We start from the raw sequence: 20,409 nt of genomic DNA on the forward strand, positions 1-20,409 counted from the left end.
TTGCTGCATCTGATTTAGTATTTTCCCGCGATGCAGTTGAGAACAAGCATGTCTTTCCGATGCACTTTATTGAAACGAATTTCCTGAGTCAGCTACATGTTTTTAAATGTTTTTCTTTGGTGCCTGATCACCTTACGCAACACCTTGTGAAGTAATGCATCAGTAGTTTTCTGTATATATGGACCCACAGCCACTGTGAGTTTCTTCAGGGAAGTCCTTGTCCTGAGTAGGCTGGTTTTATTTTTGAAATAAATAATTTATTCATGATTTTCTTACGCATTAGCTGACGTCTCCTTCAGTCACCGTTTCTAGTGGTCACTCAACACACACATTCGTCCGAATTGTGCGTTAGTGGATGACGTTTCTTCAACTTTCACTGCATGCGTGGGGCACTTTGGTTACGGTGGCACCCATCACACGAAAGCAAATGATTTAACCACCCTCGATTGTCTTAGCTCTGATATAATGAACTGGCAAAGCAAGTTTTAAATCTGACGTAAAACAATTTCTCATGGGTAATTCCTAATGCATGAATGAATTGCTGTGTAATAACTCGAGATGTGTAGAAAAAAGGAAATCGCGTTACCTATCCTGTATACTGACTTGTTCTGCCTCATTTTGATAAAAGAATCGTTCAAATTATGACGTATGGAATATGTAACTAACTAACTAACTGACTCACAAATAGGCAGACTATTGTTCTGACCGCGACTGGCGACGTATCCAGTACGCTGAATATGCGCCATTCGTGGTCAAATCCAATCCCAAAGAAAGCAGGTGTTGACAGATGTGAAAATTGCCGAACTATCAGTTTAATAAGTCACAGCTGCAAAATACTAACACGAATTCTTTACAGACGAATGGAGAAACTAGTAGAAGCCAACCTCGGGGAAGGTCAGTTTGGATTCCGTAGAAACATTGGAACACGTGAGGCAATACTGACCTTACGACTTATCTTAGAAGAAAGATTAAGGAAAGGCAAACCTACGTTTCTAGCATTTGTAGACTTAGAGAAAGCTTTTGACAATGTTGACTGGAATACTCTTTCAAATTCTAAAGGTGGCAGGGGTAAAATACAGGGAGCGAAAGGCTATTTACAATTTGTACAGAAACCAGATAGCAGTTATAAGAGTCGAGGGGCATGAAAGGGAAGCAGTGGTTGGGAAGGGAATGAGACAGTGTTGTAGTCTCTCCCCGATGCTATTCAATCTGTATATTGAGCAAGCAGTAAAGGAAACAAAAGAAAAATTCGGAGTAGGTATTAAAATCCATGGAGGTTCGCCGATGACATTGTAATTCTGTCAGAGACAGCAAAGCACTTGGAAGAGCAGTTGAATGGAATGGTCAGTGTCTTGAAAGGAGGATATAAGATGAACATCAACAAAAGCATAACGAGGATAATGGAATGTAGTCGAATTAAGTCGGGTGATGCCGAGGGAATTAGATTAGGAAATGAGACACTTAAAGTAGTAAAGGAGTTTTGCTATTTGGGGAGCAAAATAACTGATGATGGTCGAAGTAGAGAGGATATAAAATGTAGACTGGCAATGGCAAGGAAAGCGTTTCTGAAGAAGAGAAATTTGTTAACATCGAGCATAGATTTAAGTGTCAGGAAGTCGTTTCTGAAAGTATTTGTATGGAGTGTAGCCATGTATGGAAGTGAAACATGGACGATAAATAGTTTGGACAAGAAGAGAATAGAAGCATTCGAAATGTGGTGCTACAGAAGAATGCTGAAGATTAGATGGGTAGATCACATAACTAATGAGGAAGTATTGAATAGGATTGGGGAGAAGAGAAGTTTGTGGCACAACTTGACCAGAAGACGGGATCGGTTGGTAGGACATGTTCTGAGGCATCAAGGGATCACCAATTTAGTATTGGAGGGCAGCGTGGAGGGTAAAAATCGTAGAGGGAGACCAAGAGATGAATACACTAAGCAGATTCAGAAGGATGTAGATTGCAGTAGGTACTGGGTGATGAAGAAGCTTGCACAGGATAGAGTAGCATGGAGTGGTGCATCAAACCAGTCTCAGGACTGAAGACGACAACAACAACAACGTGGTCAAACAGCGCAACCTGCATTTATGTTCAAGCATATTTTTGTCCAAACCCTGTAAGTGAACAAGAAATGTAGTTGAGGTGATAGAATGAACTGTAGCGCAGCCCGAGGTCTAGGTTAGGTTCGAAGGTGCGGTGCTCTAACAAGGCTCCCTAACGTCGCAAGACTATTCCAGTGAAACAAAGACCGAACCGACCAGACGCTACAGGTTGCCGTGTCACCTCCAAGTCTTCACAGACCGTTTTCCCTCTCACCGTTGTCAGACCTTCGCTCTTGGAGTCTCTCTCTCGTGTGTGTCAATGTATTTTTGGCTGTCAATACGGCGCGTACAGCGGGCTATCTTGACACGTGTCAATCACGGCCCTTGCATTCCAGCTGACTGCGAACGCAACCCGGCTAACGAGAGATGGGGGCGAACTGTGCCGTGAGCTAGCCCGTTCACTCCCGCTGCCACTTTCAGCATGACAGTCATGCACTGTGTGACATCTTTATCCAAAATATTCTAAAATGTAATGTGTTGAAGAGTAGTCGCATACTCAAGTGGAAACAATTCACTTAGTGTACCACAGCTTTCATTCTAGAAGGGTTGCTCCGCTGAGAATGCTATATATACATACAAATGGCTCTGAGCACTATGGGAGGTCATCAGTCGCCTAGGACTTAGAACTACTTAAACCTAACCAACCTAAGGACAGCACACACATCCATGCCCGAGGCAGGTTTCGATCTGCGATTGTAGCGGTCGCGCTGTCCCAGGCTGTAGCGCTATATATACGTTCACCCATCAAATACTTGTTATCTTTTGTGATCCGTGCAAGGCGTTTGAGTGGGTAGATCATGTTACTCTCTGAGAAAAACTCAAGTTGTATGCAACTGATGGTGAAACCTTCCCGTCTCCTCTATATCTCTTTTGTTCCCTTCTACAATAACCTATGAAACCTTTCCTTAGGATTTCTATCTTGCTTAATAATAACAAATGAAATCTTCCCTTTGAAATTTATTCTCTTTCTCAATCTCCACACACAAGTTTAATTGCTGCTAATTAAAAGTGATTTTCTGATTATTTCGACGAAACATGGAATGTGTCGTCGAGGCGCTCAGTCGTTATTTGCAATAACCCAAAACTCTTCCTCACCTTTTTTTTTTACTGTTACTGGATCGCCATCTGACTGCTACATCGAACTGCGACATGAATATACTTACTCTGTTTTACTATACTCTATTAGCTGCTGGTGGGCTGTCATAATAAGTGGCTGTATTTATTACCAAAGCTGACGTTGTTCTTTAATAGCAAAGCTGACGTTATTCTTTAATTAATTTGACTGAAGTTACGTAAATCATAGTTACACTTTTTCTTGAAAACAATAAAAGTTTTGCAAAGTTTTACGTTGATGGTTTTTGGGATGGGCTATAATCAGTAATGCAACATTACTGGCAAAAATTAATTGTATTCTGAAAACGTTTCTTCAAATGTTTACTGCTGGTAATGAAATGATTTTTACAAACGTTCAAATGGGACTTACTTTTTTTTAATAATCTTACAACTAGCATTCCGCAAACATACCTTCAGTAGTCTTGAGTTTCGTAAAGAAAATAATTCAATAATATTAGTTCCACTTATGATAATAGTTAGCTGATGTCTCTGTACATCCGTTTATAATCTCTTGTAAATCATAGCTGGTGGCTGGCAGGCACACCGCTCCTCTCAACCTCTCGCTTCAGACCTGCTACCAACTCGCTCCACTTCTCGCTTACTACTGACTTCCTATGAACGATAAAGTGCGGTCTCTCCTGCCAACAATGCTTTCTGATGCAGACAATCCCTGCTACCATTACAAAATGTATCATTGCGCGGTCTTTCCCGCTCTTTTCTTAAAATATATCCATACGCGGTCTGTCCCGTCCTTTCTAAAATTACATCAATTTGCAGTCTCTCTTGCCAACAATATTTTGGTGCAGACATTCCCTGCTACCACAATTATTTCCAACATGACAAATATTAATTATTCCTACGTAATCCTATTAATAAAATATAAATATCTTTCATAAATTGTGGTTTGACAATAGACAATAGAAATATACACCACTTACAATGCCTTTACACACAGCTGGTTTGAATCATACTTAAGAAAAGAGAATGCAAGACTTGATGCTGAATAATTCAGACACTGTCGGAAAGGTGAAAGATTTTAGTGAATGAGTAAAAGAAAAGAAAGATCACAATGGGAGTCCCACAGGGTTCAATTTTCTGTCCACTTCTATTCCTTAGAAATGTGAATGACCTTCCCCGTAACATTCAACCAAGCAGAATTGGTACTGATGTTTGAAATTTTCACGGCGTTCTGTTTGTTCCATAAAAACACGGGAGAACTGCCGTAAGTTTACTACAACTTACTAAAATGTGAACGAGCTCAGCAGCCTCGCTCTTCTTTCACGCTATTTGTCGAATCTTCGAATATATTCCATCACTTCCTCCCCGTAGAGTTGCTTGATGTGATGTTTGAAATTTTCACGGCGTACTGCTTGTTCCATAAAAGTTGTAGAGATAAAGGCATTATTCCTACTTTTGCCAGAATTGTGCATTTTTTAAATACTGCTGCTGCTAACAACATCAAACGTAAAGTAAGCGTGGCATTGGTCAGAGAACGGATTCGTTTTAGTCGGCGTGAATTAGATGCTGTGTCAAAGGATATGTTCTATATGCATCTGGAATTGGCAACAAGATTATCTTCTCTGTCATGGGATTGGGTCGACGGTGTGACATGGGCTAAAGCAAATTGGAGCCGTGACATGGCTGTGACGAGGCAAACAGCCAAGATTAATAGACTTTCTACACAGATGCAACAGGAAGCTCCTCGACGATCTGTTGTTAATTTGACAGAGAAAGATTTTGATGGTGCGACTGTGTCTGTGTTAGGAAAAGGTCTGAATTTTGCCCCCACACCTGTTTCACCGCCATTTGTAGACTTCGTCAGTGCCATTGAAGAAGCTGCACGCCGTCTTGATACGGAGGAAGTCCGACGTGAGTCTTGTCGTGTGCTGACTAGAGGTGCACCTATGAAGAGTAATATCTCACCAATCGAAAGGAGAGCTCTCCGTAATTTAAGAGAAGATGTGGATACAGTTGTCTTAAAATCGGACAAAGGAAATTCTACGGTTCTTATGACGAAGGATGACTACGTCAATAAGACCAATGTTGTATTGTGTGATTCCACCTATCACAAAATTGATGAGGACCCCACCAGCCGAGTTATGCGAAAAACATCAGAACTCTTGTCATATAGTTCTCTACCGAAGGAGGTCATCAAGAGATTGAAACCAAATAGTGGGGTTCCTCCCAGGCTATATGGACTGCCTAAGATCCATAAGGAAACTGTACCATTACGTCCGATCGTGAACAACATTGGGGCAGCCACCTACGACCTAGCAAAATTTCTGGCATCACTGCTTAAACCAGTTATAGGCAAGTGCCCTCATCACATAAAAAGCGCTAGTGATTTTATCAGCCGTATTCAGTCTTTACAGCTGCAAAGTAACGACTTGCTGGTCAGCCTGGACGTGGTTTCTCTCTTTACCAAGGTGCCTCTTGTAGATTCATTACACCTGATCGGTAATATGTTTGATGCAGATATTACAACGTTGTTCGAGCATGCTCTCTCTTCTACATATTGTAAATTCAACAATGAATTTTATGAACAATCTGACGGTGTCGCCATGGGGAGTCCTTTGTCTCCCCTGGTGGCAAATCTTTGTATGGAATATTTTGAAGAGAGAGCTCTCAACTCTGCCACTTTTAAACCGACAGTGTTTTGGCGTTACGTGGATGACACCTTTATAGTATGGCCTCGTGGCGTGGACCGTCTCCAGGAATTTTTACATCATATGAATTCCATACATGAAAAAAATTAAGTTCACTATGGAAATTGAAAAATATGGTTGTTTGCCATTTTTAGATGTTCTGGTACGGCGCAAGAATGATGGCACACTTGGTCATTCGGTGTATAGGAAACTGACCCATACAGATTCGTATCTGCAAGCTACCAGTTGCCACCACCCGGCACAAACAATGGGTGTCCTTAAAACTTTAATCCACCGTGCCCATACTATTTCTGACGTCGACAGACTTGAAGCGGAACTGAAACACCTGCAAAAAGTATTCCTGATGAATGGCTTTTCAACTAAGCAAGTGAACAGAGCTATGCAGTCCTACAAACGACGCAACAAGGAAGAGGAAGAGGTCTTCAGGTCAACGGCTTATCTACCTTTTATTGGGAACATCTCGTCACAGATAGGTAGAATATTGAGGAAGCATCAAGTTAGAGTCATCTTTCGCCCCCCTCCTAAAATATCATCACTGGTGGGATCCGTTAAGGATGACCTGGGCCTACGTAAATCACGTGTCTACAAGATTCCGTGTGATTGCGGCAAGTCATATATAGGGCAGACAACACGAACTGTGCAGGAACGCATTGTGGAACACCAGCGGCATACTCGCCTTCTCCAATCCACCAAGTCCGCAATCGCTGAGCATTGAATTTCTACTGGCCATTCTATGAATTACAATGATACAAAAATTGTGGCTCAAACATCAAATTTCTGGAGTTCAATTATAAATGAATCCATAGAAATATAAATTGTCAGACAACGAGACTCTTATCAATCGAGATAGCGGGTACCAGTTAAATTCCGCTTGGAATCCCGTTGTAGAGAAACTTCGTAGTCGACGTAGTTATCGGTATAAAGATGAAGATCGATCTGATATCGAAATGCCAAGATTTCACCACGGAGGGCGCCAGGCGCAGCGCACGGAGTTGTGAACCCGCATGCGCAATGCAGCCTCCCTTTGGCTTTAAATAGCAGAGCTCAGCGCGTATTCGCCAGTACTTCTCCAGCTGTATTCACCTGAAGATGGCCAAAAGACTTTGTGCCGACATATCATGGCAAGATGTTACTGACTTACGGCAGTTCTCCCTTGTTTTTATGGAACAGAATTGGTACTTTTCGCAGACAATAGTCCCACTAGAGAGCAAGCAACAGAAGAGTTGGTAAATGACATTTTCCTAATAATTACTAAGTGGTTCTCAAAAAATGGACCCTCCCTAAATTTTTTAAAGAAAAAAAGTCACTGTATTCAGTTCTGTGCAATAAATAGTCATTCCAAACAATGGATGAACGACATGAGCAAGAGTCAGTAATTAGACCAGAATGCTCCAGATTCTGAGTGTACATATTCATGAAAACTGAAAAAAGCATGCTACTGAACTCCTCAAACGGTGTAGTTCAGCTACTTTCGTTCTTCATATAATTGCTAATCTTGGGAACGAATGTATCAACCACCTCAATACTTTATATATTTCCACTCAATAATGTCTTACGGAATAATTTTCTGGGGAAATTCATCATTTAAAAAGAAAATATTGGTTGCACAAAAGCTAGCAATAAGAATAACATGTAGTAGTCACCCACGAACGTCATGTATACGCCTCTTCAAAAGGCTAAGCATTTTTAACTGCACCGTCACAATAAACATATTCGCTAATGAAATTCGTCATAAATATCTGTTTCAGTTTGAGAAGAATAGTGACGCCCATATCTACAACAGTAGAGGGGAAAATGACGCCGATATGTGAGTGGCTCGGAGACTTCTTAATTAATAGCACCCAGTGCGTTGTCTTCGACAGCCTGTTACCACAAGGACAATGATATGGTAAGGGGTGCCCAGGGAAGTGTGACAGGACCGCTGTTGTTTTCTACGCGCGTGAATGACATGGTGGACTGGGTGGGCAGAAACTGCGGTTATTTTCTGATGATGAAGCGGTGTACGTCAGGGTGTCTGAGTAACTGTAGTTACGAGATGACTTATACCAAATTTGTAGTTGTTGTGATGAATGACAGCTAGCTCTAAATGTACAAAAATGCATGTTAATGTGGATGCTCGATGTCGATTTATTGGCAGAATTTCAGAAAAGTGTGGTTCACCTGTAAAAATGACCATATAGAGGAAACCTGTGTGAACTATTCTTGAGCGCTGGTGGAGTGAGATTCGCACCATGTCGGATTGAAAGAAAAGATCGCAACAATATAGAGGCGTGCTCCTAGATTTGTCACCGGTAGGTTCAAACAATGTGCAAGTATTACAGAGATGCTTCGGAAACTCAGATGGGGATCCCTAGACGGCAGACGACTTTCTTTCCGAGGAACACTATTGAGCTATTGCGAAGATTTAGAGAACTTCAATTTGACGCCGACTGCAGCACAATACTACTGCTGCTAGTGTTCATGCCGCGCAAGTACCACGAGCATAAGATACGAGAAATTAGAGCTCAGTCGGAAGCACACAGTCGTTTTTCCCTCTATTTGTGATTGGAATGCGAGACCAAATGACAAGGAGTGGTTCAGGATACTCTCCGCCACACACTGTTCAGTGGTTCAAATGGTTCAAATGGCTCTGAGCACTATGGGACTCAACTGCTGTGGTCATCAGTCCTCTAGAACTTAGAACTACTTAAACCTAACTAAACTAAGGACATCACACACATCCATGCCCGAGGCAGGATTCGAACCTGCGACCGTAGCAGTCGCACGGTTCCGGACTGCGCGCCTAGAACCGCGAGACCACCGCGGCCGGCCACCTTGGCTTGTGCAGTAAGTACGTAAATATAGTTATAGTTGCAAATGCCGAGGCATAATTATCTCATTCGGTTCACAGAAAACAGTCGAGTCACCACGATTTAATCAGTCAAAAAACGCACTAACGCGATGTAGTCCTTTGCCAGGGACCTCCTGGTGGTTGCAGAATTGTGGCCGTAACATAATGGCCGATGGTTCCCTCTTGGATGGTCTGCTCCCCAAGCGATTTCCTATCCGCGCCTCGGCTGAGGGGAGTGTCTGATCTGATGTACAATCGTGGACAAAACGAGCGAGATCCCTCGCCTTTTCGTTATGCTGATCCGCCCAGCTTTAAAGTCTGCTACACAGCATAACAGGCAAGGCGACGCAGTGCTGCCAACATACTATGCACAGGCGTGAAATTGACAAACTATCCCAACTTCGTCAGACTGTTTTCAACCATGTGTAAGACTATATTAATGCTGATAAGTGTGTTAAACACAACACGTAAATATAAGATGTAAATGAAAGAAGAAACGGTAATTTGTATGAACTGTACTAAAAAAATGAATTTCAGCTTATCGAGATAACATAACTGTTTTAAAAAGACGAAGAACCCCAGATCGTTACGAATTAGCAAAATATTATGCGCATTCGGCTGCGAAACGGCCTGTGTCAACGTTCCGACCAGTCATACTGGATTACCGTTGCTGACCTACCATGAAAGTGTGCAAATTTAGCAATGCGTGAAGATTAATGACGAAATTCAGTTGAAAATCATTCAGTGCCACAAATAAGTCAATTCAGTCATTGACAGAAGCGGAAAAAGTAATCAGTAAGAAGTATAAAATTCTACAAGATCTTCATATTTACATCCACAGGGCGCCGGTACAGAATAAAGGTAGCAATAAAACGTATTGGGGGCGCGAGAATTTCTTAAAATTTCTTTACTGCTAGTCTATCTGCCTCCATCGAGATTAGAACAGAAAACAAACCAGATCTCCCTTGCAGCAGCAAACACCTTTCACTACGCTAGCAGACAACCCAGGCAAATAGCCCTCTATTATTACCCCAGACTTGCATAAGCCGGCAATTTCGCAATGAAAATGGCAAAATGATCTGCAATTTCTTTTGCATAGAGCTTTCTGGACTCAGAAACAAGAATCTTCTACGTTTAAGTCACCGCTAATGTGTCAGTCATTCGGGATGATTATCGAAATAAGAAAATACTGTTATTAACGAGTAAATTTAGAAGGATAATTCTGCACCACCCCAGAAAATAAATGGCTACATAGCTGCCAAACGTATTCTACAATGTTTCGAATTCTCCATTAGACTCGCCACAGCCAGAAAACGTTCATTAGCCGAAGTGTTTCTTAAGCTAGCTGGCAATGGGAATGCTCACACTTCTAAAACGCGGTGGCATTAATACTGAGATCTGATGCAAATGGATTGTATTTGCATTCCTGTAAACGTGATTTGGATCCAAAACATAGCTACGAGTAATATGCTGATGTATCGACTGCAACTAGAGCATTTCCAATAAAGAATAGAGGGAATTATTTATGCTGCCCACATCTTCAGCAACTGTCATAGCTATTTTCGTTGTTAGGATTTGGTCACCTAAATCGGTAAAAATGGAACCCTACTAGTCTCACTTTCCTGGCCGTGTATCTGTCTACCCAGTCCTTAAAACCCGTTTTGCTAATTCGTAACGATCTGGGGTTCTTCGTCTTACTAAAACAGTTATGTTATCTCGATAACCTGAAATTCATTTTTATTAGTACAGTTCATACTAATTAGCGTTTCTTGTTTCATTTACATCTTATATTTACGTGTTGTGTTTAACACACTTATCAGCATTAATATAGTCTTACACATGGTTGAAAACAGTCTGACAAAGTTGGGATAGTTTGTCAATTTCACGCCTGTGCATAGTATGTTGGCAGCACTGCGTCGCCTTGCCTGTTATGCTGCGTAGCGGACTTTAAAGCTGAGCGGATCAACATAACGAAAAGGCGAGGGATCTCGCTCGTTTTGTCCACGACTGTAGCTCGGGCGTCGGTGTTTTCGCCGCCTCCCACGACCAACTCAGACTGTGTGGTGCTCCCGCCTTGGCAGCTAACGACAAGTTGTCGGCGTGGTCGGTGCCGCGCTGTTCCGCTCGCCCGCCTGCACTGTGCCATCGCGTTCCAAGCGCCCAGCGGGCTCGATGAACACGTGCAGCATGCCCCAGACTGTCCTCTTCAAGCCGATCTCATTCCCTTATAAATTGTCTGAGCTTCTTGGAACTGCGTACCAAATGTAGCAGTCGCTAAGACAACCCACAAAAAACGTTCTCGGTAAGCTAGGCTATAGGCAGCATTATAAGGTTCAAATGGCTCTGAGCACTATGCGACTTAACTTCTGAGGTCATCAGTCGCCTAGAACTTAGAACTACTTAAACCTAACTAATCTAAGGACATCACACACATCCATGCCCGAGGTAGGATTCGAACCTGCGAACGTAACGGTCGCTCGGTTGCAGACTGTAGCGCCTAGAACCGCACGGCCACTCCGGCCGGCACATTATAAGGTATTAGCCTGATGTCCACTGGTGATGATTAGTTAGTTGTGTACGATAGTACTTTATCCTGTGACCATTGCTGCACTTAATTCTTAGTATCGGAGACAAAGAAAGATCATCATCAAGGAATTATCTAAATGGGACGGAAATCGGTGGATGTGATGCACATGTGCAGGCAAACAAATTATAACAATTTCAGGAAAATCGGATGCTTTTTTCAAGAGAAAGAAACTCACAAATTGCGCAAATCTATAACCGTTTGGTGTCCATCTTATGCAAGCCGATGTTAACTTGACACTGACTGATAAGATTGTTGGATTTCTTCCTGAGTGTTATTGTACCAAATCCTGTCCAACTGTAGTTCTAAATCGTCAAAATAAATGGAGCCGGTTGCTCGAAACGTTCTCAATAATGGTTCAAATGGCTCTGAGCACTATGGGACTTAACTTCTGAGGTCACCAGTCCCCTAGAACTTAGAACTACGTAAACCTAACTAACCTAAGGACATCACACACATCCATGCCCGAGGCAGGATTCGAACCTGCGACGGTAGCGGTCGCGCGATTCCAGTCTGTAGCGCCTAGAACCGCTCGGCCAAACCACTTGCCGAAACGTTCTCAGTTGGCGAGGTATCCGGCGACCTTGCTTGCCACGATAGGTTGTTGCTGATGATAATATTTGGTTTGTGGTTCGTTAAACTGCGCGGTTATCAGCGTCCGTACAAATTCTCAATCTCGCCACTTTCCGGAATGAAGATGAAATGATGAGGACAACACAAACACCCAGTCCCCTGGTGGAGAAAACCGCTGACTTGGTCGTGAATCTAAGCCGGGACCCCGAGATCCAGAGGCAGCAACGCTAGCCACTAGCTGCGGACGGCACAGTAGGGTTTGGCAGGCATGAAGACAAGCGGCAGCAACTCTCGCCGGCTGCTAGAATGTAAGCCCGGGTCGTCTTCCCATGAAGGGCAACAAAACGGTGCGTAGAAAACGTCGACGTACCGTTGTGCTGAAAGGGTGTCGATGATGACAACCAAACGGATCCTGACAACGAAATGGGTCTATGAACAGAAATGGCATCCCAGACCGTCAGCCCTGGTTGTCGGCTGTATGGTGGGGAACAGTGAGATTCGTATCCCACTACCATCCGGAGCGACTCCAGACATGTCTTCGCTTCTCATCGAGCGGGACTCAGCACTGATTCCCAACGTTTCGTCTCCGACTGCGGGAGACATCTTCAAGGGGGTCCGTAGCTCAATAGAAGCTGCAACACTCCCACTCGCTCGCTACTGACTCATTATAATTATCCGGGCTGTTATGCCGTGGTCGGTTGATGAATTCTGTGTCGATTCCAAACGTTTCGTCTCCGACTGCGGGAGACATCTTCAAGGGGGTCCGTGGCTCAATGGATGGTCCAACACACCCACTGGCTCGCTACTGACTCATTATAATTATCCGGGCTGTTATGCTGTGGTCGGTTGATGAATTCTGTGTCGATTCCCAACGTTTCGTCTCCGACTGCGCGAGACATCTTCAAGGGGGTCCGTAGCTCAATGGAAGGTCCAACACACCCACTGGCTCGCTACTGACTCATTATAATTATCCGAGCTATTATGCCGTGGTCGGTTGATGAATTCTGTGTCGATTCCCAACGTTTCGTCTCCGACTGCGGGAGACATCTTCAAGGGGGTCCGTAGCTCAATGGAAGGTCCAACACACCCACTGGCTCGCTACTGACTCAATATAATTATCCGGGCTGTTATGCTGTGGTCGGTTGATGAATTCTGTGTCGATTCCCAACGTTTCGTCTCCGACTGCGGGAGACATCTTCAAGGGGGTCCGTAGCTCAATGGAAGGTCCAACACACCCACTGGCTCGCTACTGTTTCACTATAATTATCCGGGCTGTTATGCAGTGGTCGGTTGATGAATTCTGTGTCGATTCCCAACGTTTCGTCTCCGACTGCGGGAGACATCTTCAAGGGGGTCCGTAGCTCAATGGATGGTCCAACACACGCACTGGCTCGCTACTGACTCATTATAATTATCCGGGCTGTTATGCAGTGGTCGGTTGATGAATTCTGTGTCGATTCCCAACGTTTCGTCTCCGACTGCAGGAGACATCTTCAAGGGGGTCCGTAGCTCAATGGAAGGTCCAACACACCCACTGGCTCGCTATTGACTCATTATAATTATCCGGGCTGTTATGCCGTGGTCGGCTGATGAATTCTGTGTCGATTCCAAACGTTTCGTCTCCGACTGCGGGAGACATCTTCAAGGGGGTCCGTAGCTCAATAGAAGATCCAACACACCCACTGGCTCGCTACTGACTCATTATAATTATCCGGGCTGTTATGCAGTGGTCAGTTGATGAATTCTGTGTCGATTCCCAACGTTTCGTCTCCGACTGCGGGAGACATCTTCAAGGGGGTCCGTAGCTCAATGGATGGTCCAACACACCCACTGGCTCGCTACTGACTCATTATAATTATCCGGGCTGTTATGCCGTGGTCGGTTGATGAATTCAGTGTCGATTCCCAACGTTTCGTCTCCGACTGCGGGAGACATCTTCAAGGGGGTCCGTAGCTCAATGGAAGGTCCAACACACCCACTGGCTCGCTACTGACTCATTATAATTATCCGGGCTGTTATGCCGTGGTCGGTTGATGAATTCTGTGTCGATTCCCAACGTTTCGTCTCCGACTGCGCGAGACATCTTCAAGGGGGTCCGTAGCTCAATGGAAGGTCCGCAGTCGGAGACGAAACGTTGGGAATCGACACAGAATTCATCAACCGACCACGGCATAACAGCCCGGATAATTATAATGGACATGATGTGTGTGGAGACACCTCGGAGAGTGATACGACAACAACCTGCGTGTCACCCATCATACAGCCCGACAACCAGGACTAATGGTCTAGGATGCAACGTATTTTCATAACAGGGCCTCTTTGGTTGTAGTCCGCGGAATCTTTAGAGCACAGAGGGAAGTTGATGACATTCTATGTGCTGTTTCGTTGGCCTTTCTGTCAAGCCATCCTCCGTTTACAGTTCAGCAAGATAATGCACGACCCCACACAGCGAGATTTCAGATGTCTTTGTGCTTACCAAAACGTACCGTGGCCGAATCTCTCCCCAACTGCGAACTTTGGGAGCATCAGGGGCAGCGCCCTCCAACAAGCTCAAGATTTTTACGGTCTAAGGCCCCAACGGAACATAACTGTGCAGGATATCCTTCAGGATGACAACTACCAACTCTATCAGCCAGTGCCAAGCCGAATAACTGCCTCAATAGTGATCAGAGATGGACCAACGCGTTACTGACTTGCTCAGATTGTGAAGTTCTTTCGCTTGAATAAATCATCCTACTTTTATGAAATTGTAATCATTTGATTGTCTGCACATGTACATCACATCTACTGACTTCCGTCCCATTCACTATTCGGATAATTTGTTCGTGGTGCGTCGAGGTACTTAAAAGAAAAGAATTTACAGTAACTGCACTACTGGCCATTAAAATTACTACACCAAGAAGAAATGCAGATGATAAACGGGTATTCATTGGACAAATATATTATACTAGAACTGACATGTGATAACATTTTCACGCAATTTGGGTGCATAGAACCTGAGAAATCAGTACCCAGAACAGCCACCTCTGGCCGTAATAACGGCCTTAATACGCCTGGGCACTGAGTAAAACAGAGCTTGGATGGCGTGTACAGGTTCAGCTGCCCATGCAACTTCAACACGATACCACAGTTCATTAAGAGTAGTGACTGGCGTGTTGTGATGATCCAGTTGCTCGGGCACCATTGACCAGACGTTTTCAATTGGTGAGAGATCTGGAGAATGTGCTGGCCAGGGCAGCAGTCGAACATTATTTGTGTCCAGAAAGGCCCGTACAGGACCTGCAACATGCGGTCGTGCATAATCCTGCTGAAATGTAAGGTTTCGCAGGGATCGAATGAAGGGTAGAGCCACGGTTCGTAACACATCTGAAATCTAACGTCCACTGTTCAAAGTGCCTTCAATGCGAACAAGAGGTGACCGAGACGTGTAAGCAATGGCACCCCATACCATCACGCCGGATGATACGCCAGTATGGCGATGACGAATACACGCTTCCGATGCGACCATCATGATGCTGTAAACAGAACCTGGATTCATCCGAAAAAATGACGTTTTGCCAGTGGCACACCCAGGTTCGTCGTTCAGTACACCATCGCAGGCGCTCCTGTATGTGGTGCAGCGTCAAGGGTAACCGCAGCCACGGTCTCCGAGCTGATAGTTCATGCTGCTGCAAACGTCGTCGAATTGTTCGTGCAAGACATCAGTCTTGCAAACGTCCCCATCTGTTGACTCAGGGAACGAGACGAGGCTGCACGATCCGTTACAGCCATGCGGATAAGATGCCTGTCGTCACGACTGCTAGTGATACGTCTTCGGTCCCGGGTTCGATCCCCGCCACTGCCTAAATTTTGATAAATAATCAGCATTGGCGGCCGAAGACTTCTGGCAAAAGAAGTCAGCCTCATTCTGCCAACGGCCTTGTCAAAGAGGGCGGAGGAGCGGATAGAGGTTCAGGGCACTCTCTTGTCCTAGGGGTGGGAAATTGCCCCTAAAGGCGGAAGAATCAGCAATGATCAACGATATGAGGATGCAGAAGGCAATGGGAACCACTGCATTAAAGACACGTAACGTGTATCCACAGGACATGTGGCCTGTAATTGAAGAAGTGTCATGATGATCTCTCCATTGGAAAAAGATTCCGGAATAGTCCCCCATTCGGATCTCCGGGAAGGGACTGCCAAGGGGGAGGTTACCATGAGAAAAAAGGATTGAATAATCAAGGAAAGGATAACGTTCTACGAGTCGGGGCATGGAATGTCAGAAGCTTGAACGTGGTAGGGAAACTAGAAAATCTGAAGAGGGAAATGCAAAGGATCAATCTAGATATAGTAGGGGTCAGTGAAGTGAAGTGGAAGGAAGACAAGGATTTCTGGTCAGATGAGTATCGGGTAATATCAACAGCAGCAGCAAATGGTATAACAGGTGTAGGATTCGTTATGAATAGGAAGGTAGGGCAGAGGGTGTATTACTGTGAACAGTGACCGGGTTGTTCTAATCACAATCGACAGCAGACCAACACCGACAATGGTAGTTCAGGTATACATGCCGACGTCGCAAGCTGAAGATGAACAGATAGAGAAAGTGTATGAGATTATTGAAAGGGTAATGCAGTACGTAAAGGCGGACGAAAATCTAATAGTCATGAGCGACGGGAGTGCAGTTGTAGGGGAAGGAGTAGAAGAAAAGGTTACAGGAGAATATGGGCTTGGGACAAGGAATGAAAGATGAGAAAGACTAATTGAGTTCTGTAACAAGTTTCAGCTAGTAATAGCGAATACCCTGTTCAAGAATCACAAGAGGAGGAGGTATACTTGGAAAAGGCCGGGACATACGGGAAGATTTCAATTAGATTACATCATGGTCAGACAGAGATTCCGAAATCAGACACTTGATTGTAAGGCATACCCAGGAGCAGATATAGACTCAGATCACAATATAGTAGTGATGAAGAGTAGGCTGAAGTTCAAGACATTAGTCAGGAAGAATCAATACGCAAAGAAGTGGGATACGGAAGTACTAAGGAATGACGAGATACGTTTGAAGTTATCTAACGCTATAGATACAGCAATGAGGAATAGCGCAGTAGGCACTACAGTTGAAGAGGAATGGGCATCTCTAAAAATGGCCATCACAGAAGTTGGGAAGGAAAACATAGCTACAAAGAAGGTAGCTGCGTAGAAACCATGGGTAACAGAAGAAATACTTCAGTTGACTGATGAAAGGAGGAAGTACAAACATGTTCCGGAAAAATCAGGAATACAGAAATATAAGTCGCTGAGGAATGAAATACATAGGAAGTGCAGGGAAGCTAAGACGAAATGGCTGCAGAAAAAAATGTGAAGATATGATTGTCGGAAGGACAGACTCAGCATACAGGAAAGTCAAAACAACCTTTGGTGACATTAAAAGCAACGGTGGTAACATCAAGAGTGCAACGGGAATTCCACTGTTAAATGCAGAGGAGAGAGCAGATAGGTGGAAAGAATACATTGAAAGCCTCTATGAGGGTGAAGATTTGTCTGATGTGATAGAAGAAGAAACAGGAGTCGATTTAGAAGAGATAGGGGATCCAGTATTAGAATCGGAATTTAAAAGAGCTTTGGAGGACTTACGGTCAAATAAGGCAGAAGGGATAGACAACATTCCATCAGAATTTCTAAAATTATTAGGGGAAGTGGCAACAAAACGACTATGCACGTTGGTGTGTAAAATATATGAGTCTGGCGATATACCATCTGGCTTTCGGAAAAGCATCATCCACACAATTCCGAAGACGGCAAGAGCTGACAAGTGCGAGAATTATCGCACAATCAACTTAACAGCTCATGCATCGAAGCTGCTTACAAGAATAATGTACAGAAGAATGGAAAAGAAAATTGAGAATGCGCTTGGTGACGATCAGTTTGGCTTTAGGAAAAGTAAAGGTACGAGAGAGGCAATTCTGACGTTACGGCTAATAATGGAAGCAAGGCTAAAGAAAAATCAAGACACTTTCATAGGATTTGTCGACCTGGAAAAAGCGTTCGACAATATAAAATGGTGCAAGCTGTTCGAGATTCTGAAAGAAGTAGGGGTGAGCTATAGGAAGAGACGGGTCATATACAATATGTACAACAACCAAGAGGGAATAATAAGAGTGGACGATCAAGAACGAAGTGCTCGTATTAAGAAGGGTGTAAGACAAGGCTGTAGCCTTTCGCCCCTACTCTTCAATCTGTACATCGACGAAGCAATGATGGAAGTAAAAGAAAGGTTCAGGAGTGGAATTAAAATACAAGGTGAAAGGATATCAGTGATACGATTCGCTGATGACATTGCTATCCTGAGTGAAAGTGAAGAAGAATTAAATGATCTGCTGAACGGAATGAACTGTCTAATGAGTACACAGTATGGTTTGTGACTAAATCGGAGAAATACGAAGGTAATGAGAAGTAGTAGAAATGAGAACAGCGAGAAACTTAACATCAGGATTGATGGTCACGGAGTCAAAGAAGTTAAGGAATTCTGCTACCTAGGCAGTAAAATAACCAATGACGGACGGAGCAAGGAGGACATCAGAAGCAGACTCGCTATGGCAAAAAAGGCATTTCTGGCCAAGAGAAGTCTACTAATATCAAATACCGGCCTTAATTTGAGGAAGAAATTTCTGAGGATGTACGTCTGGAGTACAGCATTGTGTGGTAGTGAAACATGGACTGTGGTAAAACCGGAAGAGAAGAGAATCGAAGCATTTGAGATGTGGTGCTATAGACGAATGTTGAAAATTAGGTGGACTGATAAGGTAAGGAATGAGGAGGTTCTACGCAGAATCGGAGAGGAAAGGAACATGTGGAAAACACTGATAAGGAGAAGGGACAGGATGATAGGACATCTGCTAAGACATGAGGGAATGACTTCCATAGTACTAGAGGGAGCGGTAGAGGGCAAAAACTGTAGAGGAAGACCGAGATTGGCATACGTCAAGCAAATAATTGAGGACGTAGGTTGCAAGTGCTACTCTGAGATGAAGAGGTTAGCACAGTAATGTAGACTGATGACCAAAAAAAAAAAAAAAAAAAAGTGATACGAGGCCGTTGGGATCCAGCACTGCGTTCCGTATTACCCTCCTGAACCCACCGATTCCATATTCTGCTAACAGTCATTGGATCTCGAACAACGCGAGCAGCAATGTCGCGATACGATAAACCGCAATCACGATACGCTACAATCCGACCTTTATCAGTCGGAAACGTGATGGTACGCATTTCTCCTGTTTACACGAGGCATCACAACAACGTTTCACCAGGCAGCGCCGGTCAAGTGCTGTTTGTGTATGAGAAATCGGTTGGAAACTTTCCTCATGTCAGCACGTTGTAGGTGTCGCCACCGGCGCCAACCTTGTGCGAATGCTCTCAAAAGCTGATCATTTGTATATCACATTATCTTCCTCCTGTCGGTTAAATTTCGCGTCTGTAGCACGTCATCTTCGTTGTGTAGCAATTTTAATGGCAAGTAGTGTATTCCGTAGTAGACGTGAGACTTCTTACAGCAAGTGTGAGACACTGAATGTAGTGGATATTATGCTTAACACCTTCTTACATTTACGAGGATTTCGTGGGTAAACAAATCGATAAACGAACAGTATTGTCTGGACGGTAATTCATCCGGGCGAGTAACGTGTAACCACATAAAGATAGAACACACTTATATTGACGGGACTAGTTAACTAAACGGTTATAGGAGTGAATCTGTCACATACGTAAGACACTTATAAGTTCTTCGTATACAAAAAAATAAACATTAAGAATATGTGCATTCTGTTTCAGGCTGCACCAATGGCTGACAAAAATGTGTGTGGCTTCGAATCGTGACTGCTGCAGCCTGCAAAGAGGTGAGCGAATTTTATGTTTTTCATTACAGCGTCTGGCGTAACGTTTCTTAATATTCCTCCGTTATCTCCTAGCACCCCATGCCCCAATCCACCTCGCCCCTACCCCAAACCTCTTTACAACCGCTCCCATCTCTTGTCGATTCTGTTGTGCCAGAGTAGATTCTGCAATTTCATCTAGACTCACAGAATCACAAAGAAGAGAAACTTTACTGTATGATTTGTAAGATGTCCCATTTATCTCGATACGCTGCTCATTTACGGAGAATGTGAGCTAGAAGATCAGTCAGTAGTTTAATGTTTCGTCATTTACAATACGGGAACATATACTACAGTACCGCAACAGTGTTCAACGACAAGTGATGTACAGTACAGATGAGTAGCATTTCTAGATCAGTTCGTTGGAATACATTGTGAAAAGTATTTAAACCCACAAACTCTGGGAGGTTGTAGGGGACATCAAAACAAATTTTTTCCCTACTGTCATTTTTTCCTATGAGGATTATTTAAGCCGGTGGAGGCCGTATTACGCTCTTCAGTTGTCAGAGGCCGTATTGGATCTTCAGTTGTAGGCAACTGCTGTCCACCAGTGTAGTAGTGCATTGTTTCTGTTTACTAACGGAGCGACACACCTGGAGTGAGTACACTGATATGGTTGGTGCGTACTACGTAG

This window comes from Schistocerca piceifrons, chromosome 9, assembly GCF_021461385.2.
Source record: "Schistocerca piceifrons isolate TAMUIC-IGC-003096 chromosome 9, iqSchPice1.1, whole genome shotgun sequence".
Classification (NCBI taxonomy): Eukaryota; Metazoa; Arthropoda; class Insecta; order Orthoptera; family Acrididae; genus Schistocerca; species Schistocerca piceifrons.